General features: G+C 48.6%; 1 protein-coding gene across 21 annotated transcripts in view; it reads left to right on the plus strand.

Annotated features, from left to right (window-relative positions):
- Positions 1-24,036, plus strand: part of Jakmip1 (janus kinase and microtubule interacting protein 1) — a 143,408-nt gene that overhangs the window by 45,997 nt on the left and 73,375 nt on the right. Inside the window, exon 2 of one of the 21 annotated variants that reach the window (XM_040292679.2) lies at positions 5,400-5,552. The exons of the other annotated variants lie outside the window; for them this stretch is intronic. The gene's annotated coding sequence lies outside the window, so the exon portion shown is untranslated. The remainder of the gene's footprint in view (positions 1-5,399; positions 5,553-24,036) is intronic. 21 annotated transcript variants of the gene reach the window in all.

The raw sequence follows: 24,036 nt of genomic DNA on the forward strand, positions 1-24,036 counted from the left end.
ATTCCTAAGTTGCTGCTCCCTTATCCCAGTACAGTGTTAGTGGGTCAGCTCTTAACTTCCATCTTCTGTGCCAAGTTCCTCTGTTGGTCCCGGGTCTGCTGCAAGACTTTCTGCTCTGTCTCATTGACCTGTTGAGCAATCTCATTTCTGTCCCTAAGGAGAGAGGCACAAACTTCCACCTTGAGGTTTTCAGACAAGATTTCTTTTCTAAACTAAAAATATGGACTTCCTGTCTGAGGATGATGACCTCCCTCTGGAGGGGTCCAGATAGCCTTAGATGGCCATCACTTCCTTCCACTCTAGCCCTTCTGGGATATCCTCACCCTTTTCCTTCCCATGTTCTACCTGTGGCTCCAAATCCTACCCTTTGCCTAGCTTCCAAACACCTGCTCTGCTTTGGTGACCAGATGAAGGTGACTAACACACCGGCCAGTGGAACCCTCTCCTGTCCTTGCTTCGCATTGTAGCAGTGACCATAGGTAGGAGGCCTGGAGAATCCACAGGGCAAAGCTGGGGTGTATGGGGCATGATGACATGGACTGTCCTCCACTCTGTCATCCTCCAGGGAGGGGAGGGAGGTAGGGGGAGCAGGAGAAACATGCCAAGGGTTGCATGTGGGGAAGGGGTATTGGTGGCTGACAGTTGGAGCCCTGCCTCACAGCACCACCCTCTATTGCTGGACCCCTGGAAATATGGTCTAGCTAAGTCTTCTGAAGTTGTGAGGCTCTCTTAGCATTGTTAAAATGACCCACAGAAAGCCATTGCATCGTGACCCAGCACTGCTGATGCCAGCACAACTGTCCCTGGGATACTCTCTCCTCACTCAGCCCTGTGTCTGGTGCTTCAAGCTGGTGCTATGTGGAGAGGTGGGCCTGACCTGTCTAGCATCTGTGAAACCAGAGAGAGTGGACACTGGTTTGCATACGAGGCAGCTGAGGCTGCAGTGTCCAGGCTCCTGGGGAAGGTGGCTGAGCTGGCCTTCTAGCCTCCGCATCCTGCCTCTGAATTGCTGGGCTGTACCACTGGCTCATGAAAGATTGGGAGAATGAGGAGTTTTAGTCAAAAAAGAAAAGTATTATGGAAAGTATAGGCTGAAGTTTTATTTGAAAGTGTGAGGGTTCCTATATCTCTCTGTTCACGTTTCCTAGATATCACAACCCCATATACTCATATGTGTTGTTGCTTTTCAGAGAATCATCAATTACGTATTCTGATTTGGCTCATGGGCCAGATCTTCATCTCAGATTTTGTTTTATTCCAATCCCAAAGAGAATTTAACTCCTACAAGCCATGGGACTAATTATAGGAAATTGCAGGGTTATTGTCATTGGCCAACAGGTGAGGTCCCTGAACAGTCTCAGCAGAACCAATAGCTATTACAGACAAAGCAACATCCATGTACCAGGCATGGTCATGATGTTCACAAGAAAAGACACATTGGGGACTGTGGGGTTGGGATGTCATCTGGATGGAGCCCAGAGCTGCCTCCAGCCTTTGAGGAAGGAGGTAGTGTGGAATCCCCCAGTGGTGCTGTCCAGAGTCCCCCTGGTGAGACAGGTAAAAGCCTTCATTTGCCTCAGCTCTTGGATTTGCATCTCAGTGGCTGAGCCATGGGTCACCGGGACAGTCAGGGCTGAGGCTGAAAGCTCAGAACAGATGGCATTGGTTTATTTTTGCAAATTGTAAGAAAGGGCGTGTCCAACAATCTGTTAGTTGTGTTGGCACTGACTTAAAATTTTTAATCAGAATTATGGATTCTCTTTTATTAAATTGGAGATGCCATTAATTGGAATATGTACCAGTACTTTTGTACCACTAAAGAGGGAGGAAATGGTGCCAATTAAATGATGACAGGGCATTGAGTGCCAGTTAAATGATGGTGGGCATTCTCTTTGCAGAAAGGTCAAGAAGTGGAAAATGCTCATGGTAGGGTGAATGTAGGGTGGCTGCAGTGTGGGAGCACTCTTCTGTGTGTTTGTTGGTGGGCCACTTCTGAGTGCCAGCTTGTGTGTCCTGTGGACAAAGCTACGCAGAGGTCTTTTTTCCGTGGCAATCTTTTTTCCATGGCAATAAAAATTCATCCCCAGCAATGGTGTCAGATGTTACTGTGCAGAAAAACTTACGTGCAGTCAGGCATGGTGGTGCACACCTGTAATCCCAGTGGTTTAGGAGGCTGAGGCAGGAGGATTGCAAGTTCAGAGCCAGCCTCAGTAACTTAGAGAGGCCCTAAGAAGATCAGCAAGACCCTTTCTCAAAATAAACAATAAAAAGGGCTGGGGATGTGTCTTAGTGGTTAAGTGCCTCTGGTTTCAATCCTTGATACCAAAATCAAAAAACAAACAATAATATCATGCAATATTTTAGATTGCCAGGCCCCACCTCAAGACATGGCCATTGTGTGGGTCTGAGGAACCCAGGAAGCTGCATTTTGACAGGTACACCAGGGGACTGGAATGCAGGACTGTAGACCAACATTTGAGATGATAGATCTTTAGTTATCCCATGTGTCACAGTTCTCCAGTGTATTCAATTGGTGGATAATTAGCAGATATTTAATTGTTTTTTTTCTTCTCCCTAATGAAAACATGTCCATATATGTCCCAGCAGCCATGTATGTGGGTGGACACCCCCTGGCTTCTTAGGGTCCATCAGGCAGTAGGGCTGCTGTGGGTTTCTAAGGGTGAGTTAGGAATTGGCTGTTGTTCTGTCCATCGGGACCTGGAGCCAGACTGCCTGCATTCAAACCCCCTGTAGTAACTGTGCACTTCTGGGAAAGTTCATTTACCTTTCTGTAATTTTTCAGTCCCAAAATGGGATGAGAATGGCTGCTACTTTTTAGCTTATTGTTAGTATGGGGTCTAAAGAGATCCGCTCAGAGCCAGCACCTGGCAAGGCCAGGAGAGTGTTAGCTGGCTGGTGTGGTGGCTGGCACTGAAGGCCAGGCAGGTGGGAGAGGGAGTACTGTTTCCTCTGCTGGGTGAGAGTACTTCCTCCTTGGGAAGCTGGGGTCTCCATGGAGGATGCTGTGGACAGGAATAGTCAAACTCTACAGATTTTTTGCTGCCAGAGAATGAATTTTGTTGCTCCAGATCCAATTTCAGCCTGTCCCCACACTGTTACCAGAAATATCTTCCCAGCACACTGGTCTGGCTGCGTTGTTTCTCTGCTCACATCTCTTGCTCGACTCCCCACTGCCTGGGATGAGCAACAGATCCCTTTTCATACTGGACAAAGAAGGAAGGGCCCTTGGAACTGGCTTCACCCCAGCTAGTGTCCCTTCTCCATTACTCTGTGCTGGGTTGTGGAGTGAGAAATTTCCTGGGGAAGGCTTCCTATGGGAGGTAGTGGTTGAATGGGCTTTTGAGGACTGAATAGGAGTTTCCCAAGTGAGAAGGAAGGGAAGGCTCTCTGTTGGTCAACTGGCACATGTAAAGTCACAGTGGCATGTTTAGGGCAGTGTTCATGGTTCCTTATGGCTCGGGTGGGGAACTGAGAGTAGACCTGGACAATAAATAAATTAGTAGAGGGGTGTCAGAAACTGGGTTGACAGGAACTCTGTTAGCCAGGGCTGCAAAGTTGGCTGTGCCCCCTGCATGCAGCGAAACGTGTCATGGGACTCTGGGAGTCCTCCAAATATCTGTGTGCTGCCTCCTCAGGCTAAATGGATCCCTCCCCAACTCATTTCTATTCCTATGTTTTTAAAGGACCGCGGACATCTAAAAGAGCCCTTGCCTATTGCTCAGGGCATAGAAGGCTTCCTTTCAGTTATGTGGCTTGTTGTGAAATGGGAACTTGGAAGGGGGCCAGTCTGTGCAGCTCTCTGCAGGCCCCATCTGGACGGGCAGACTCACATCCTAGTTGTTTTTTCTTGCAGTGGTTTTGATGTGAAAATGACTGAATTATTAAAATAATTTGATAGACTAAAATGCAGGCAGAAGACTGAGAACTGAGAGTTGTCATATGTTTCCTCTTTGTACTTTCATGGATTTGCTGTTCATTTCTGCCCCCACCTGCCTCCAGTTTTGCTCCAGCGATCTCTTCCCCTGGAGCCTATGTCTCCCTAAATGCAGTCCCTTCAGCTCTGCAGAGCATAGGCTGGTGACTTACCACTCGGAGGCTGGACTGCATCATCCAGGGAATTTGGGGGCTCTAAGGATGGTCTTTGCACTCAGACTGGTTTGGCAGTCAGTTTTAGTATGCACCTGCTGCATACAGGCCCTGGGCTAGACTCTGTTGAGTAAAATGAGGAATCTGAACTTTTGGCCTTGAGCCATTTCTTCATTAGGTGTTGCCTAGTGAGACTGCATGAGAGGACGCCAGTTCTCACGTGGACAGATGTTTTATGTTAATGTGTTACTGTGTGTTAAGGCAACTAGAACTCACACAGTAAGTCTTCAATTTCATGAAATATTTTGGCCTGAATTCATATATATATATATTTATATTTCAAAAGTCAGTGATTTTAAGCAAAATTTTAAAGCAAATAAGATGGATTGCAAAGGGACCTGTGGGAACCTTTGGGGGTTCCTGACCGTGTATTATATCCCCGTTGTCAAAACTCTTTGAGCTGTTGCTTAAAGTGTGAACTGTACTTCAGTAAAGTTGATTTTAAAAAGTAAATGCTGTGTGCCTCGCGTGCAAGAGTCATAGCAGCACCTGGATGCTCTGGTCCAACTCTGCCCAGTCTGAAGTCCCATTTTCAAAAGATGAAATAATTTGAGGTCTAGGGAGGGCTAGGGTCAACACAATGGGTTGAGAGAGGAATAGGCTTCAAAGTCCAGGACTCCTGATGCAAAGCTTGGGGCTCTCTTTCCCACTCCAGGTCTGCCCTGTGTTCAAGCCCTGAGTTGAAGCAGGGGCGAGGCCAGTGGGCAGGGATGGCCTGGGCGGAATCAGGTGCTGTTGGATGTGGAACAGGTATCTGAGCCTCTGCTGAACCAGGTGCCAGGAGAATCTAGGTAGAGCTCAGTTGGCTGGGTGAGAGTAGATTTGACTGTGTGATCCTCAGGTGAGAGAGGGCGTGTGCATGGGGTGCATGGGTTGGCCTGTTACAGACTCCTCAGGTTTGCTGTGGGTAACTGGTGTGGGCTCAGTTGAATCTAGGTAGAGCTCAGTTGGCTGGGTGAGAGTAGATTTGACTGTGTGGTCCTCAGGTGGGAGAGGGCGTGTGCATGGGGTGCATGGGTTGGCCTGTTACAGACTCCTCAGGTTTGCTGTGGGTAACTGGTGTGGGCTGTTAGAATTGCTATGGGGACTCACTTAGGGGACTGCAAAGCCTCCTATTGCAAGAGTGAAGTTTTGTAAGAGTCTTGAAGGAAGAACTGGAGTTGAAAAGTGGGGGCTTGGTGTCTCACACACATTCCCAGAGTCAGGATCCTGTGCTGTGTTTTTTCCTCTAGAGGCTGCTTGTGATTAGATGTGCTGACACCTACTGTCCTGTGGGACCTTGCCCTCAGATCACAGCATGCAGAGAACCAGGATGTCAGGAGTGGAGGGTGGTGCTCAGGCCTCGGCCACACAGCTTCTCCCAGAGGGGAGAAAGTGAAGCTTGGGTAAGTTAGGGCTGTTCATGGAGTCACAGTGGAGTGTCATGGCTACATTAGAAGAAATGTGTCCTTTGGGCTTCCTTGAGAGCAGAGTATGCCAGCTGGTGTCTTCAAAGTCCCAAGCTGATTTCCTGATTCCTTTGACCTTGGAAGTATGCATTTGATTTTCATTCATGCTCCTGCAACACAACACCAGAAGACCTCGCAATATCCAGAGTGATGAGTAGCTTGTATGTGATGACTGACAGGTGGCTGGCCATCCCCAATTAGCTTTTGGATGGAGGCTAGTCCTGGGACCCCCAAGACCACTCCTGCCCCAGGAAGGGATGGAAAGCTTATCACCAGTGCCAGTGACATAGCCATGCCCACCAATGACAGCTGTATAAAATCCAAAGGGACAGGGGAACTTCTGGATAGCTGAATCCACAGAGGCACCTGGCACCAGGGCTCCTCCCCTCTCATGTGTGTCGCCCTGTGCATGTCATCTGTATCTCTTATACATGTGAGTGGAGGGTTTCCCCAAGTACCATGAGCTGCTTTAGCAAGGCAGTTGAGCCCAAGGAGGGGGCCATGGGAACTGTGGTTTATAGCTGTCGGCTGGAAGCACCAGTAGTCATGTAGTCACGAGGGACTGAGGCCTTAACCGTGGGGTCTGACACTGTCTCCAGGTAGACAGTGTCCAAATTGAATTGAATTGGAGGACACTCAGCTGGTGTCCACTGTAGAATTATTTGCTTTCTTTGTGTGTGGGGACTGCAACCCCCCATCAAGTCCGTGGTTGTCGTGAGGGCATGGTAGGAGAAACTGTGTTTGTTCTTGTGTTCGCAGAGCTCCCTTACTTTCCCTCCTTCTCTCTTCGCCCTACTCTGTCCTTCCAGTTGTGAGACATCTATTAAGTGGCTCAACTGCCTAGTGGAGCAGACCTAGAGGAGAATGCTGCAGGCCAGGAGTGACAGGAAGTGCAAGGTGATGTCATGTGCCAGCTGCTCTTTGCTTACACTGCCATCCGCCCATCCTCCCAGCACTGTGAGCCAGATGTGGTTGTCTAATCCATTTTACAGATGACAGAACAGATCTGGACAGAATGGATTTGCCTGAGGTCCCCTCCACTTCTGAACCACTTTGCTATTTAGCCTCCATTGCTTTTGACCTCTGACCTGCAGAGGAGTTTGAGTGTGAGGGACAGGAAGACAGGAGGACAGACAGCTAGAGCCAGGGGGACTGGAGGACTCAGGGCTTGACTGGGGGCCTTGCACTTGGGGGTAGGTGGGCAGTAGTGGGTGGTGCGGGAGGTGGTGAAGCAGGCACAGTGATCTTCAGTCTTGGCTCTGCCATCGCAAAGCTAAGATCTTGAGAAAGCTGCTTGAACTCAATGGAAAATAGGGGTAGTAGTGGGATTTTTTTTTTTCCTCAGGGTTGTCATGAGGATTGAGTGAGGAGGTGGCGGGGGACAAGTACGGTACGTGGTGGATGTTGGTTTCACTCTTGGCCTGTTGGGAGAGGTAAGGAGCCCAGACCAGATGATGGAGGGCCTTGACTGCCAGGCCAAAGCACCTGGACCATGGTCTAGAGGCAGTGGGGGTATAGGGAGAGGAATAGGTGGGGCTGAAAGGGTCAAGTAGAAGCTGAGACTTTGTGCTCTTGGTGAGTTGAAGGGAGCTGCTGAATGAGTGCCACCTGAGCACCCTGAGGGTGGCCACTGCAGGTGTAGAAGTGGGCGTCTTCTTTTTGGAGATGATGCTCCATCTTGCTAAAAGGCTGGTGTGTAGCTCCCTCCCCTATGATCTTTTCTTTCTCTGATGGCCTAGGAAACTGGTTTTAAAGGCCTGTGTTTGTAAAGGTGTTTTTTAAAGAGTCATCTTCCTACTGGTAACATTAGGGCTTGACTGGGGGCCTTGAACTTGGGGACAGGTGGGCAGTGTTGTGGGGCCCAGAGGGAATCTGGGTTTCAGGGAGGAAGCCAGGCAGACTCTGTGGGCGCTGCCAGTGGTACCGGCTCTATTCATCAAGGTCGAAGCTGGCCGAGCACTGTACAGTGCAGCGTCAGGAGCAGGTGTCTATTCCTGGATGCAGAAAGCACTCAGTTCAGCAAACAGTGTTGTGAACCTGCTGTGTCAGGCCCTGAGCAGGGGCCTGGGGATGCAGAGGCCAGTGGACTTGTGGATGCTGCCCTTGAGAAGCTTACTGTGCAACCCAGCTCTGGCGGCATTGCTACTTCCCAGCCCTTGGTCTTGGGCAGGCCCCTTAATTTCTCTGGAGCACAGTTTCTCTTTCTCTATAATGGGGGGAGGGTGGGGAGAGGGACAGCACCTGGCTGGAAGAATGAGGGAGATTCTGGAGCTGATACCCAGAATGCAGCGTGGCACCTGCACTTGGCAGTGGCTCATTCTGTCTCAGATGTGGTGGAATGTGGTGCTGTAGGGAAGCAGTGGTGGGAAGTGCTGCCTGTCTCTCCAGGGCTTGGCAGGTGCTCCATAAACTTGGTGGCGTGTTTGTAGAAAGAAGAGTGTGAAAATGGCCTTGGAGGGTTTGGGGTTTAGAAGTGGAGAAGGGGAAGGGGGCAGCGACATTCTGAAAAGTATGTCAGTGGAGGGGAGTGGAGGAGGGCAGGGACCAAGGAGAGTGGCCTGCTGGGAGAGGGGTGCAGGCACAATGAAGAGCTGGTTGGGAGAGGTGGCTCTGAGGGGTGGGATCATCTCACTGGCCAGCTGTGGGTGCTGTTGCTGGGGTGGTAGCTTTTGAGCCCATCATGCAACCGCCTGGCCTCATCTTCCCCAGCCAGGGGTAAAGGGGCTCTGTCTCTGTGGGAGTGGGGCGGGCGGTATGAGGTGCAGGTCCCTGGCTAGGGTGGGAGAAAAAGACCCTACAGACAGAAAGGGAACTCTCTATAACTTGGACTTTGTGATGTAAATATGGAATTTTAGATTAGGTCATTTATAGCTCTATCGTTTGATTTTTAAAAAAATATTTATTTTTTAGTTGTAGTTGGACACAATACCTTTATTTTATTTATTTTTACGTGATGCTCAGGATCAAACCCAGGGCCTCACACGAGCTAGATGAATGCTCTACTGCTGAGCTACAACTCCAGCCCTATTGTTTTGCTCTTTGGAGGGGAAATGAAATGGACATTACTTTTTGGGTGAGGGGTACTGGAGATTGAACTTGGGTCCTTGCTATATCCCCACCCCTAAATCCATTCTTTCTTTCCTGGGTGGCCTCAGGCCCTGTCACTTTCTTTCACCAAAAGTCTGCATTCCCTCATGTACATTGCAAGGGGAAGTGGCAGTATCTGCCATAGACTGTGGGTATCTGCAGAGTGGAGCCTGGGCATAGTGTTCACTCGCTTTTGGCCATGTTCTTTGAGGGAAGGGTCTTCAAAGGCACATACCAGCCCCTGAGCCATAGCTGTTGGGGGTGGGTATTGAATGGGGGAAGGCTGTAAATTCATTTTGTCTTCTTCTTTGAACCTCTCCAAATTATTTTGATAGCATGATTTTATTTTTATTTTTACATTTTTGTTCCTTTTGGAGGTGTTTTAATTAGCTGTATTGCTGTGACCAAAATACCTGACAAGAACTACTTAGAAGAGGAAAAGTTATTTGGGGCTCATGGTTTCTGAGATTCAGTCCATGGACTGCCAGTTCCATTGCTCTAGGCCCAAGATGAGGCAACATATCATGTTGGAAGGGCCCAGTGGAGGAAAGCTGCTCAGCTCATGATGGGGTCAGAAAACAGAGAGAGAGACAGGGAAGGGGCAACAGGGCACACTCCCGGTGACTCACCTCTCTAGCCATGTCCCACCTGCATACAGTTACCACCTAGCTATTGATGGACTGATTAGGTTACAGCTGTCATAATCCAGTATTACTGAATTAACAGGAGCTTTTGATGGATACCTCATATCCAAGTCATAACAGGATATTTTTTTTTTTTTTTTTTTTGCAGTGCTGGGGGTCAAATTCAGGGTTTCACAAATGCTAGGCCAGCATTCTACCACTAAGCTAAAACCCTGGTTCTTGATTTTACTTTTACAATTAAGAACATTACTTATTTTTAAAACAAAAACAATAAAGCAGTCCCCTTAGATTGAGTCTCTCTCGGCAGCCTGGCCTAGTGTCTACTAGTGACAGGTGTGGGGATTAGGAGGCCTATGTCCATGGTGGATCAGTGGGTGTCACAAACTGCTCCAAGTGTTGAGGCTGTACAGACTGCAGGAGGCAGTGGGACATGTGGCCCCTAGTACCCTGGGCCGAGCATTTTTTTCCCATTAAAGTATGCCTCAACTTGTCAGTCCCAGCAGCCCTCCAGCTTCTCTTGTCCCTCTCTAAGGCCATGATCCATCAGAGAAGAGTATAGATCCTGGCCTCTGCTTCTGTGTGTTCATGAGCAGCTGCTTGGCCTCTTGGACTCCTCACCTCCCCCATTCCCAGCAGACCTAAAGTACCCTACAGCACCACCACCACCACCTGCTCAGGCTTCTGGCACCTTCCTACATTCTCTCCTTCTCCCCACCCAATCTCCAGGCCCTGTGGAGAATCCTATCTCCTTTCTCCATGCCTATGCATGGACATCTACTCATAAACCAAATATGTGCTTCCTCTAGACCAAGCCTGGGAATGCTGTGGTGATGTCTGCAGACAAAGTCCTGCTACCTGGACCTCTGCCTAGTGTGTTTGAGGGCATGAGTGACAGGGACAGTGAGAAGCAAGTGAAGGAGAAAACAGACCCACAGCCTGCAGGGGAGCTCTGCAGGCCCTGGCTGCGCATCCCTCCCTCTGCTCCTGGGTCTCCATGCATGGCTGGTACTCGGGATATGCTGGTGAATTGATTTGTTGAAAAAATGTGGAAATTGGCTTCCTCCATCATGAAAAGGTGGACTCTCTCTTTGCAGAGTCTGTGCCCAAAGAAAGCATTTGGCATCTGAGTGGTGTCCCATGTGTAGCAAAGGGCTGGAAAAAAGTATTGTTGGCATGCATTTCATGGAGCCTGATGCCAAGGCTTAAAATCCTCATTTGCTTAAGAAAAAAACAAATGCAAAATGGTGCCTTTCCTCTGCACCAGGAAAATCTGCTGGGCATGAGCCAGCATTCCAGACTGTGAATCATTCTGTCTCCTGGCCATGTCACTAGGAGATGCAGCTACCCTGCTCTCAGTCTGTGACAGTGCACCAGCACCACCAGGTCATCATCCTCTAGCTGGTGCTCCACTCGGAGCATACTGGAACCACTTAGCAGGTCTGTGTGTCAACTCTTGAGCCCACAGGTCTCTGAAGAACAGGGTTTATTGGGCCATCACAGATGCTAGCTAGAGAAAGGACTGAATTCTGGGACAAGTTCACCACTCCAACAGCAGGGATGAGCAGCAGCTAGAGAAGTGTCCTCAGCTAGAGAAGACCCTGCTCTCAGAGATTTTTGGAAGCAAATTTGTTGGACCATGTTGTGATTATGTTTTAGGTTGTGGTATTTGTAAGAGCATCCCAGGAAATTCTGATGTGCAGCCAAACAGAGAGCTACTGGGCCAGGAGGGCTGGGTAGGGACATGGCATAACTGTTGGAATCCAATCACCTGTTCTCAAATCTTGGTGCCTCCATAAGTGGCCTCACCTCTATGACCCTTGGGCTCCTCATCTGTCAGGGGGAACAGCCTTTGCAGGTTCTGTTGAGGGGGATGCTGGAGGGCATGCTGTTGTGGATTTCATGTTTGGTTATGAATGATCGTGCCAATCCAGTGGGAGTGTAAAATAGTACCTGCATCCTCTGGGTTCTTTCCGGGTGTTTTCTTAATTTTGTTTTCCCTGTTGTTTGTGGCTGGTATGTAGAAATCCAGTTGATTGTATGTATTAAGCCTGCATCCTATCACATTACTGAACATACTCACTGATTCTAGTAGTTTTATTTTAGTAGTTTACTTAGTGTTTTTTACATACCGTGATCATATCAACTGGAGATAGAGGTAGTTTTACTTCTCCATTTCCAATCTGGATTCCTTTTATTTTCTTTCTTGCCTAATTGTCCTGGCTAAAACTTCCAGTTTGGTGTTGAATAGAAGTGGGGAGAGGGACATCCTCATCTTGTTCCTGACCTTAGGGGGATTTCCATCTCTTCCCATGGGGATGGTGTTAGCTGTGGCTGGTCCACATGAGCCCTTGGCTGGCTTGAGGAAGCACTTATCTTCTTTCCTGGTTGGTTGAGTGCTATCATGAAAGACTCTTGGATTTTGTCACATGTCTTTTCTGCCCCTGTTGATATGATTGTGAGGTTTTTGTCCCTTACTCTTTTTACATGGTATAATACCTGGATTTGTTTTTCAATCTTAAACCAACTCTGTGTTCCTGGAGTAAATACCACTTGGTCATGGTATATATTTATTTTTGTATGTTGCAGGGTTTTCTGTTCTAGTGTTTTCCTGAGGATTTATGCATCTCTACTCATTGGGTCTATTAGTTTGTGGTTTTCTGTTCTCACGGTACTTGCCTTTAGCCATTGGTGCAGTACTGGCCTCAGAGCGATTTGGGAAAGGTGCCTTTCTTTTTCACTTTTTGGAAGAGGCTGGTACTGATTCTTCTTTAAACCTTGGTATAATCCACCCATGGAGCCATTAGGCCTGGGTTTTTCTTGAGTCTGCTATGACATATGTTTAATAGACTACAATGCTCAGCTCTTTTTTTTTTTTTTTTTTGGCATTACAGTTTCACCTGAGCTGGAAAGGAATGGCTGACAGGCTAAGGCTTTTAAGGCCAATTTACACTAGATTTGCTGCCCTTTAAGTGCAGGCAGGAAGGGCTGGTGCTTTGTCCAAAGCAGACTGTGGCTGGCATGGTGATGCAGCTTCTTCCTTTGCCTCTCCCCTCCCTGCGGAGAGGTCTTCTCTCCTCCAGTGCCACCCTAGGAGACAGAGGAGGAGAAGAGGCACTCACTAGAGCCATAGCCAAGAAGTGAAGGGAGCAAGGCTTGCTGGCCCCCCACAGGCCTCTGTCATCCCCTACTGAATGGAGAGGGTGAGAGAGACCCAGACTGAGTCAAGAAATGGACAAGGGGGTATCTGCTACCACTCCGCAGACTGGCTCGCAAAGTGCTGTTTTATGACATGAGATGGGGAAGGCAGCTAGACCATGATTGATAGGCCTGAGTCTAAAAGACAAGTAAAAACCATCTCTCGAACAGCAGCCTGGCCAGCGTTAGCATGCTCAGCGTTTGGGCAGGGCCGGAGGGAGCTGCCTTTCCTTTTCCTTTTCTGTGTTCTCCCAAGTGTCTTCAGGGAGCATCTTGACCTTTAAGGTGAGAAAAGGACGGCTAACACCCACATAACACTTGACCTTACCGTTACCTCAAGTGCTGCATTCTCTTCTTGGAGCCTGAAGGCGGGAGAGATGAGGATCTCCCCATTAACACTGTCCGGTGCCAGTGGAGAGGAGGGCTGTCCCTGGCCCCTAGGTAAGCTTTCTACTCCGTGCAGAAGTAGCTCTTGCTTTTCCCTGCTGGCTTCTGTGGACCAAGGTATGGAAGCTGTTAGTGGTTCAGAGGAAGGACTGTCTCCTGGGTGCATGATGGAGAAGGGGCATTCAGAGGCCAGGCATTGGGAGTGATGTACTGTGCCCTCATTTCCTGAGAAATGTAATCAGTGTTCACTCTCAAAGCAGCGATGCAGGGAGGGCTTAGTACTGCTTTCCATGTCGGTAGCTGCTGCTTGTTCTCCATGAGTGATTAGGTCACCACCCTCACGTATGCCCCCTTGGCTGTGAGGGCAGGCCCAGGCCTGCTGTATGCAGGTAGGATGGGTCCTGTACACCTGGCTCTGCATTCCTTAGGTTGGGGGTCTTGGGCAAGATCCTCTTTGAACCTTTGTTTTTGATTCTGTAAAGGGTAAGAAAGAAGCTGCCATTTTTGAGTGTCTGCTGTATGCCAGGCATGGCTCTGAGCACAAATGACCCTGACAGGTGCCTGCAGTTGACCTTGGGAAATTAATGATCTTTATTGCCATTGCTTATTTGTGTTTTTCTTAATAACCAAAGAACTCCACCAGGTGGGAGCAGTGCTCTTCTACCGAGTTGTCTGGGGCATGTCTAATCCGTTTTCTATGTAAAAGCATTTCATACATTTCATTTTCATTGTGGAAAATGTCTTGGAGAAGACAGATGAAAAGGAGATTAAAACTCACATAGTGGTGACAAAGGCCCCCTGGGAGTCACTGATGTTGGTCTCCGCCACTACCCCGCATATGGACTTACGCTGCCCTAGCAGAGGCCCCCAGTCCACACCACCAGAAGGCACCTCACATGCTGAAGGGAGCTCGAGAACCTCAGTGTTGGGTGTGGACAGAGCAGGCTGGCCACTCTCTTCCAGAGAAGGCTGCCAGTGCAGATTTCCTGGGGCACATTGGCAGTCACCCCAGTCACCTAGTGGGTGTGGTATCCCTGAGCCAGCCACTCGCTGGGGCCCATCATCGCCTGTGCACTGGGCTTATGTGGAAGGATGTGTGTTGCTGATTATAGCAACCCTCCCCCCTTCAAAAAAAAAAAAAAAGGAAAAAGGAAAAGACAGCCAGGGACAGCCCAGGTGTGAGCTGGAGGTGGTGGCTAGCCTTTGTTCTGCTCCATTGGGGGTTTTTCCTCTCTTTATATGTATGAAATAGGTCTCAGAGAAAAGTGGGACAATATTTCTTACCTGCTCTCATTACTTAATGAATTTCTGAGTTTCCTAGGGCTGTCTAATGGTGCCACAGACTGAGTGGTTTAAGCACCAGAAAGAGATGAGAGGCCAGAGGTTCAATACCAGAGAGGAGGGCTGGTCCCTTCAGAGGTGTGGGGAGGGCCTTCTGCAGGCCTACTCCTGGTGCTTTGTGCAGGCTTTGGGCCCCTTGGCTTGTAGAGGCAGCACCCAGACCTCTGCCTGGCCCTCTGCATGACACCCTCTCTGCCTTTGTATCCTAATCTCTTCTAAGGACACCAGTCCTGTTGGGTTATGCTCCACTCTTTTGAGCTCATTTTACTTTAATCACATCTTTAAAGGTGCTCTTCAATCACATCACATTAGGAGTTCAACACGTGAATTTGGTGGGGACATAGCTTCACCTGTAATGTATATCAAGAAGTTTCTCAGTGTCATTGAAATGCCCTTTTGATGCTGGGATTTTCAGTAGTGCTTAGCTGGGGTAGGAGCCGTTTGAATAATGAAGTCTTATCATTGAGCCCATGTGAAACTGCCCAAAGCAGGTTAAAGTTCAGGCAAGTGTACCCATACTTCAGAGAAGCCCAGAAGAAAACAGAACTGGCATTTGCTGTTGTGTGTGCATGTGTGTGTGTGCACACGTGTGGGAGTCTGGTTGTACTTACCTCACTGGAGGACAAATAGGAGGGGTGGTGGGGAGCTGTATTCTGGATAGAAGGAAGCACCAGGAGGGAGCTCAGTAGGCCTAGGAGTCAAGGCCACAGAGACCACATCTTCAGGGAACCCCTTAGCCTTGACTCACACTGTGCTTGCAGCAGCCCTGTGAGGGAAACATTAGTATTATTTCTTCATTGTTTTCCAGGGGGAATTGAGGCCCAGAGAGGACAGGTTATCTGCCCTAGGGTCACACAACCAACAAGTGGTAGAGTCAAGATTCTTACTCGGCCTGAGGCCAGAGCTGGCTTTTGAGAGCACTCCCCATTATTCCACAGTGGTTCTAAGGTTCTAGCATGGGAACTTCCGCCAGTGGCATGTAGGTGCATAGAGGGTCTATTTGTAGAGAGCTTGAATAAAATAGTTGTTTTCTGCTCCTTCATTAAATTTAAATCTAACTCTACTTAGGTTCTGGGGTACCCCTGCTTTTGCTTGTGTTCAGGTGCAGATAACAGAAGCTGCTCTTTTGAGCTACTATAAATAGTGGGATGTAATGCAGTGTGGTTGGAAAGTGAAAGGGCAAGGACTCTGCTGGATCCAGGAGTGACCCCCAGGGTAACACTCCAGGGCTGGCGTCTCAAGAGCTGCCACCTCTGCCCCCCTGGGGACTGGGGTCAGGAGCCTGTCCCAGGGCTGACCCCAGTCTCAGCTACAAGCTAGGGATGAGAAAGCCATGGTAGAACACTAGAGCCCCCCACACCGGCTCACACCAGCAAATGGCGTCTTGCCCCAAACTGGCTCCCCTTTGTCCTGGGTTCAAGCCTGTAAGAAAGAATGATAGAACCTAAGTCATGTGCAGAACCCCAGTCCTAAGGGGGTCTGGGAAATGTGGTTTCTAGATCTCCAGTCCCTACAGTTGAGGGAATGTGTTTGATTCCCCTTGTGGTCATTTCCTTGGGTCATGAGAACATGGCCAGGGAGAGAGAGCACACTCCCCTGCAGTGCTGCCCCCTGGAAGGCCTGAGTGAGCCACAGGCGCTTCCTGCCCTGCTGGGAGAAGGGCTCGGTTCCCACCAGCACTCTAGCTGCCTCTGGACTGAATGGCTATTCCCATGATGCTGAGGATTGAACCCGCCCCCCCCCCCAAGCTAGGCAAGTGCTCTACCTCTGAGCCACAATCCCAGCCCCCATTTCGTAGAATTCTAATTCTTTACCTTAGTTTGGGTCTTGACTGGTGCTAATCACCATCAAACAGAAGAAGAATAGAAACACACCACAGAGTGAGGGGCCGCTGGCAGGAGCTGGTTTTGGCCACATGAACTGGAGTAGCGCCTTGTTGTCTCACATACACACTATGGTAGACAGGCCTCCCTTTCAGGGCCCAGAGAGGGCTAAGCAGACTGCACTTTGCTGACACTGAGCACATCTGATAGGCCTATGATTGCAGCTTTGTTCCCTAATTCCTGCTCCCAGAGGATTTTTCACAAGTGCTTCAGCGTCCTCCTGGGTATTGATGTTTGGGGTCTAGTCACAGGGCTGCGTGGAGCCTTCAGAGCATCTCTGTAAGGCTGAAGGCTGCTCCTTCACTACAAGGTCCCCACCACACCCAGTCTTCCAGGTGGTAGGTGACAATTTGAGGATGTTAGTGAGAAGCGGCTATTCTGTTGGCATGGGATTTGGGAGGAACCCTGCAACAGGCTTTTGAAGATGGAGTTCAAGTCCAGCCTGACTGGTCTCAGCGCTGTTTTCTCAAACAGAAAGTGAGGCAGCAGACAGCTTCCCAGGGTGATGATGGGTGCCATGCCATGCAGGAGACAAGATCATATCAGTTTGAGAGTACTGTTATATGGTGACTTTTTTATTTTTTAAGGGCTGTGCCTGGTTGGGCCTGGCAGGTGTCCATCCCTGGGATGGGGCGAGTCTACTCAGCTTGCATCCCATTTGTGTTGGTCTGCTTGGGTTCCCATAACAGATTCCCACAGGATGGGGCCTCGACAGCCGAAAGGGTTTACCCACAATTCTGAGAGTAGAAGCCAGAGATCAAGGATCAGATCAAGTGTCAGGGCTTGCAGATGTTCATCTTCTCCCTGTGTCCTTGCCTGGTTGAGGAGGTAGGGCCCAATAGAATTGTGAAGAAGATGGGTAGGGGGAAAAGAGGAGGAAGAGCAATCCAGAAGGAGTAAGCTATAGTAACAAAGGGACCAAGAAAAGTCAGTTCTAGTTCACACATTTTCTGGCGGAGGACTGCTGGGCCTCTCCTATGAGGGGTGAGTCAGGGCCTAGCTGTCTCCAGGGATCTGGACCTGTCGATACGTCAACACATGGCTTCTAAAGGCTCTGCACCAGGGAAGGGAAGAGTCATGCAGGCTTTTAAATAATGCAGCCCAGAAGTGACACAAGTCATGACAGCTCACATATCTCATTGGTCAGGTCAAGTCATATGACGCCACCCTCTGGGAAGTATAGGGAACCCTAGGGGAGATTTGGTGAGCACATTCCAGGGAACACACTTGTAGAGGTGGAGGGGCCAGAAAAATGTAGTGTTGGGATGGGAAATAATCGTGCCAGACCTTTGATCTCTGCAAGAAACTTGGTAAAGTAGATTCCCTCTGCCCACCACATACCACTTACTTAGGGGCATTGAAATTGTGGCTGGAAAATAGACCCAGGGAAGGAACAGAGTTTCAGAGGGCAGTGAATCTGCTTCCATCAGGCAGGGAAGGGTTGGTTTCTTTGAGATCCTTTTATTTGCTTCTTAAGGAGCAGGGTTTAACATTGATCTTATTCCCTTTTCCCCTCCTCCCCTCCCTCTCAGAGTACAAGTATTTGCTGTAGGCTTTTGTTTTTGTCAGCTTTATCATTGCTGTGACCAAAATATTTGACAAGGACAATGTAGAGAACTAAAAGTTTATCTAAGGCTCATAGTTTCAGAGGTCTCAGTCCATAGATGGCCAACTCCATTCCTCTGAGCCCGAGGCAAGAAAGCACATCATAGTGGAAGGGTATGGCTAGAGGAAAGAAGCTGGGGACTTGGCAGCAGGAAGCAGAGAAAAGCTAAGCTCAGCTCACAAAACAGATACCCCAAAGTCATACCCACAGGGACCCTCCTCCAGCCACACCCTGCTTGCCTTCTGCCATCCCCTGTTATCCTGTGGAGGACTGACACAGTGATGAGGTCCAGGCTCTCCTAACCCAGGTATTTCACCCCTAAGCTTTCCTGCTTTGTCTCACCTGTGAGCTTTTGGAGACACCTCCTATCTACACCATACAGCTTTTTATATGGAGATGGAATGTTTATGTCCTGTGTCCTTTAAGCCTCACAGAGAATTGTGGCTCCAAGTCCCAGTGTCCTCATGATTGAGGGAGATGCTGGCAAAGGCAGTGAGCAGGAGTGGAGGCCTGCTCATAAAAGGCAGTAGGAGCACAGGGTAAGAAGAGTTTCTGCTTGGCTAACTTCAGAATTCTTCCCAGCTTGGGCTTTGTCTTTGTGATTTTCATTTAGATACATTATTATAATTTCTTTGTGTTCTCTTGGGCTGCATTGTTTCAAAATGTGCTTCTTGAGCATAATTTTTATATCTCATTGAATTTATTACAATGATCTTTCTTTAATCAGAAGGAGTAGGGTTTGCTTTTTTGGTTGTAGTTTAGAGTTTGTGTCAACACTGAGAGATTAGCAGTGGCTGGGAATTAATTCATGCTTTAATTTCCCTTAATTAACTATGAATGTGCAGAAGTTGGCTGGCTTTGTGCATGCCAGTCTTAAAATTCAGTGCTTTCTGTAGACAACAAATATTTGGGTCTTATCTTTTGATTCACTCTGACAGTCTCTGCATTTAGACCATCAACATTTACACTGATAACCTCTAGGGTTGGGTTGATTTCTGTTGTGCTAGTTACTGTTTTCTGTTGGTTGCCCTGTTCTTTGTCACTGTTTCTGTCTTCCATTCTCTTTCTGCTTTCTGTGGCTTTAAAATATTTCCATTTCTGTCCTTTTGAAGATATCAGTTGCACGTCTTATTTTTTTAGTGGTTGCCCTGTAGTTTGCAATATCGTTTACAACTAGTCCAGGTCCACTTTCAAATAACATGACACTTCATGTGATGTGCAGGAACTTTATAACAAAGTATCCTGCCTGGCCCTTTTGTAGCATTGCTGTGTCCATTTCACTTATCCATCCTATAATCATCGGACACATTGTTGCTCTTATTGCCTTGAACAAACTATTACCTGCTAAATCAATTAATGATAAAAAAAATTTAAAAACTTATTTTCCCTTCAGTTACCTCTTCTCTAAAGATCTTTCTCCCTTTATGTAGATCTGGGTGTTTTTTTTTTTTTTTAAAGTTTTGTATTTTTGTTTTGTTTTTTTCTTCTATTTAGGTCTGAGCTTTTGACCATGCATCTTTCTCTTTGAAAAGCTTTTTTCAAGGCAGGCATGTGTAACACATTCTTTTGATTTTTGCTTATCTGAGGAAGTTTTTATTGGTTCCTCACCTTTGAAGGATAATTCCACAGGATACAGAATTCTACATTGATGTTTGTTGTTGTTGTTCTCTAAACATTAAAATATTTCACACTACACTCTCTTGCTTGCATGATGTTTTGAGAAGTCTGATGACATTCGTAGTCTTGCTTCTGTACTTCTCTTTGGTAAGGTGCTTTTCCCTCTTTGGCTTCTTTGGGAATTTTCTCTTCATCTCTGTTTTTCTTTGGTGTGAATGATATGCGTAAGTATGGATTGTTTGGTTGTCGTTGCATTATCCTGTGTGGGGTTCTCTACTTTGTGGATCTGTGTTTGGAATCTGGCATTAATTTGGGGAAACTCTCAGATAGCATTGCTTCAGATATTCCCTTAGTTCTATCTTGTCCTCCTGGTTGTCTAATTGTGTGTAAGCCACACTTTTTGTGGTCATCCTATAGTCCTGGGATATTCTGTCCCCTGTTTTTCCAGTCATTTTTCTCTTTGCTTTCAAGTTTGGAAACCTTCTGTCCACATGCTTGTAAGCCCACTCTCTCTGTCGCTGTGTGCAGTCTACTAATGAGCCCTCAAGGGGAGCTTCATTTCTGTGAGGCTGTTTTTGTTTCTAGCATGTCTTTTTAGTCTTTTTGAGAATTTCCATCCTTCCTCGTGTTGCCTGTCTGTCTGTTCCTTCACTGGGGCCCTTGGCTTCTCAGTCACAGTTGTTTTAAGCCCCAGGCGGATACTCCTCTGTCTCTGCTGTGTCTGAATCTGCCTCCGATTCTCCTGCCTCTTCACACCGTGCTTTTGCCTTTGTTTTTATTGTTGTTGCTGTGTCATCTGTGTCCCTCTGCATTATCCTGAGCTTTAGAGATGAACATGCTAATTCTGTGGCTGGGGTGACCGTGACAAGTGTGGATGGCAGGTGAAGCTGCCAGCCAAAGCAGAAAATGTATTGACCTTATATACTTTTTCTAGGGACAAAAGTGGTGACCCTTGAGAAATCTCATTGTAGCCTCTGTGGCCATATTTATGTTGCCACGGAAATTATTTCATCTTGATTTATATATGGAGATACTGAAAGAGCAGATGACAGGAATCTCCAGGAAGGAGCATTGAGAAAGACAGGCCATCAGCATCCCATGGGCAGTCCCTGTGCCCAGCATGGTGCCTGCCATGTGGGAGGCTTGAGTGAAACGAATGATGGAAGGGTGTCTGCAGCCAGCCAAGATCTCCCTGGACCTCAGAATCTGTGGTCTTCAGACAGCTTTGTTTATCCAAGAGCAAGGCCCAAGGCCCTTGATGCTCAGCATCTTACCACTTTGCTGAGGCCATATTGAAATATTGAAGGTGTTCAACTGGCATGGGCATCCACACACGGGCCATTCTTATCTAGTTGTACTTGGCTTTGCACAGGAGGTGGGATGGGGTGGGATAGTGGTATTTGTATCAAGGACTAAGGAAACCTGTGTCTGTTGAAGGATTTTGTGTGTCCTGAACTTTGCCCATTGGGGTGCATGTGGAAGTGGGGTATATGATGTTTTCATAGTACTGACATCCTAAGAGGGCTCTGGATGTGACTGAGCAGCTGCACTGGCCCAGGCACTCTGGTTTAGAGACTCCAGAGGACAAGATGGCAGAGAGGAGTTCAGCAGGGTAAGCAGACAGTTGAGCAGGCACCAGGACGAGGGGCATGGGGAAAGGCAAGGCACTCCCCTGTGGGGCTGGCATTCCCCTCGGGTCCTGGGGCCACAGCAGGTGGTCTGCTATTACCATGGTTGTTTATATGGTTAGTATTTTCTTTGCAGGGGTGGGTTATGGTTGACTTCTGCTTTGGGAGGTGCCCTCTTGTGGATGGCTGGGGGAAGGAGGAACAGGGACCCATCCACTCTGAGGTGGCAAGGCTAAGGAGAAGCAGGAAGGATCCAGAGAGGATGTGGCAGGTGGAAGGTGGGCTTGGGGGGTGCGTGTGGGGAGCAGCACCAGCGAGAAGCGCAGGCAGGCCCGTGCCTCCTGCGTCAGCTCACCTGAGCTGGGTTTGGTTGGGCACGGGTCCACTCACTTTTCTTTCCCCTTGAAGAAGCACGTTCACAACCTGCTGGGTCCCTGTGGGGAAGGCAGGTTTCCTATGGCTTGGACACCAGCCAGTGAAGATTCCCTTTGCCTCCCTCTGTCCTCCTTGTCCCCTCTGAGCTCCATGGCTGCATGCAGTCTTGGTCCCCCAGCTCCACACACTTGGAAAACCTTGCCCTGTTGCCCTGGGGAGTCACTGCTTGTGGAACACCAATGGCCTGGGCATTGCGCCTCAGTGAAAGAGGCCCTTCCGTTCCTCAGATGAGGTGACTGAGGCGCAGAGAAGTCAGAGCCCTTACGCAGATCACAGGCGACTGCATCTGCCTGACTCCACAGCCTGGCTCTTTTCTGTATGGTCATGGTCAATCACTGACCACCTCAGTTTGTTCACCTTTAAGGTAAAGGACTAGCATACCACCTCAGAGGAGGATGTCCTGAGGATTGAAGGAGCTCAGGGCAGAAGTTCTGAGGGGCACTTTTATGTTGGGTTTCCTTTGGGCTTGAGATCACTCAGTGCTTTCTGAAGTGGGACTGCCTGAGGGGAGTGTGAAGGGGTTTCCAGAGTCACTGGAGGGACTTTGGAGAGGGGATGGATGACCACTGATGAGTATGGGGGTGTAGAGGGGAGTCCCATGGGGGGAGAGGCGGGAGGTGGCCTGTGTGGCCCGACTGGGAGTTCTGTGACAGCTGGGACCTACTCTAGTCTTCTGTGGCATCCCCAGGCCAGCATGAGGGCTAGGTATTCAGTGTCTCCTGTGGAGTGACTCTTCTTGGCTATGACTCTTCCTCCTGTGTCCTTGAGCAGTTCCTCTCCACGGTGCCTTGCTGAGCCTCTGGTGGGCTCATTGCCAGCAGTGGACCGTGTGCTCTCGGTTCAGGTCATGGCATGGTGTGCAGCCCGGGAAGAAGAGCAGCCTGTATTCTCCTTCAGGCAAGGACTTTGAATGGTCAGCGGCTTTGGGGCTGATGATGGGGATGTCAAGTGGTACTGGTTGTGCCATGGTATCCTGTGGCTTGGGCTGGTAGCCTGGGGCTCAGCGTGGCCCAGAATTTTGGACGGCCTGGGCTCCTGCTCAGTTTCATCTCAGCACTGAGTCCTGTGCTGGCATATATGGAGGACATGCTGTTGAGAGCTCTAGTCTTAGTGGCAGCTCCTGGGAGTTTATTTGTCCTGGGAACATTGAGCTGGGACTTTGGGCTGGGCAAAGGTGGGCATACCAAGATAGAGGTCAAGTCCTGCCCTCCCATGGCTGACAGTTGTGTGGGGACAGCAGGCACAGAGTGGCCTTTCTGCTGCTTTCCCCCCCTTTTCCTTCCAAGCCACCCTGAGATAGTCAGGCCCTGGGACTTGAAGCCATGTCTGGTGGCCTGTGGAGCTGAGGAGCTTCACGCGGGCTATCAACGGCACTGCCGCGGGCACGCAGCCCAACTGCTTTCTCCCCAGTGCTTTTCTTGTGTCCCTCTCAACTAAGTGCAGGTGTTTTCCTGCCTTCTGAGCTTTCATTGCTGTGACCAAAATACCTGCCAAGAACAACTTAGGGGAGGAAAGGTTTATTTTGGTTCATGGTTTTAGAGGTTTAGTCTGTGGTGAGCTGACTCCACTGCTGAAGCAGAACATCGTGGTGGAAGGGTGTATGGTGAAGAACTGCTCAGCTTGTGGCAGGTGGGAAGCATAGAGAGCAAGGAGGAGCCAAGGACAAGATACAGTCCCCAAGGGCATGCCCTAGTCACCGGCTTCCTCCAGCCACACTCCACCTGTCTACACTTACCACCCAGATAGTCCATTCCAATTATTAATCCATCAAATAGATTAATCCTCTGACTAGGTTACAGTTCTCACATTCCATTCACTTCCCTTTCAGACATTCCTGCATTAGCACAGGGACTTTTGGGGGACCCGTCCTATCCAAATCATAATACCTTCCTTTAAAAAAAAAAACTACACTGCTTTCTTTTGAAAGTAGTAGAAATAGAAATTTGGATTTATCTAGAAGAGTATAAAGAAGAAAACAAATATCACCTATAACCTTTTGGAGATGTGGCCATCAAGTGGCCACCACTGTATCCCTGGGGGTAGGGCCTGGCACCTTGCAGATGCTCAGTAAATATTTGTAACCAAATAAAAAGAATGAACAAATATATGTATCATAGAAAATTGGAATCATAAATTATATTCTGCTTTGTATCCTGCCCTTTTCGGTCTTGTGACATTAACCTTTCTCTAGATTAATGTCTGGAGTTTGCTATCAGGACTTTGATGTAACTTACTGACTCTTGGGAACTGAGCATTGTGCTTTTGGGATGGATGGCCAGATGTCATGTCAGAGTCTAGAGTCAGTTCCTTGAGCATGTTCCAGGGTGGAATAAAAAGGTGCCACTTGCTCTGTTGAGTTCTTCCTGCTCATCAGAGCAAGGGTGGCAGGTGCACCTGAGCAGCAGAAGCTGGTTTCTGAGAGCTGCTGTGGTTATGGAGGCAGGTGGGTCAGGGGGCCAAGGAATGAACTGTGGAGTAAGCTCCAGTTATAGTGCACTCAAAGCTGATGGAGGTCATGCTAATTGCAGACAGAATGCCTCCTTCTGGAGTGATGGATGGGGATGCTGGTGACTCCTGGGTGATCCTGCTGGGCACTGA

Source organism: Ictidomys tridecemlineatus, chromosome 9, assembly GCF_052094955.1.
Source record: "Ictidomys tridecemlineatus isolate mIctTri1 chromosome 9, mIctTri1.hap1, whole genome shotgun sequence".
In the NCBI taxonomy this organism is placed as follows: Eukaryota; Metazoa; Chordata; class Mammalia; order Rodentia; family Sciuridae; genus Ictidomys; species Ictidomys tridecemlineatus.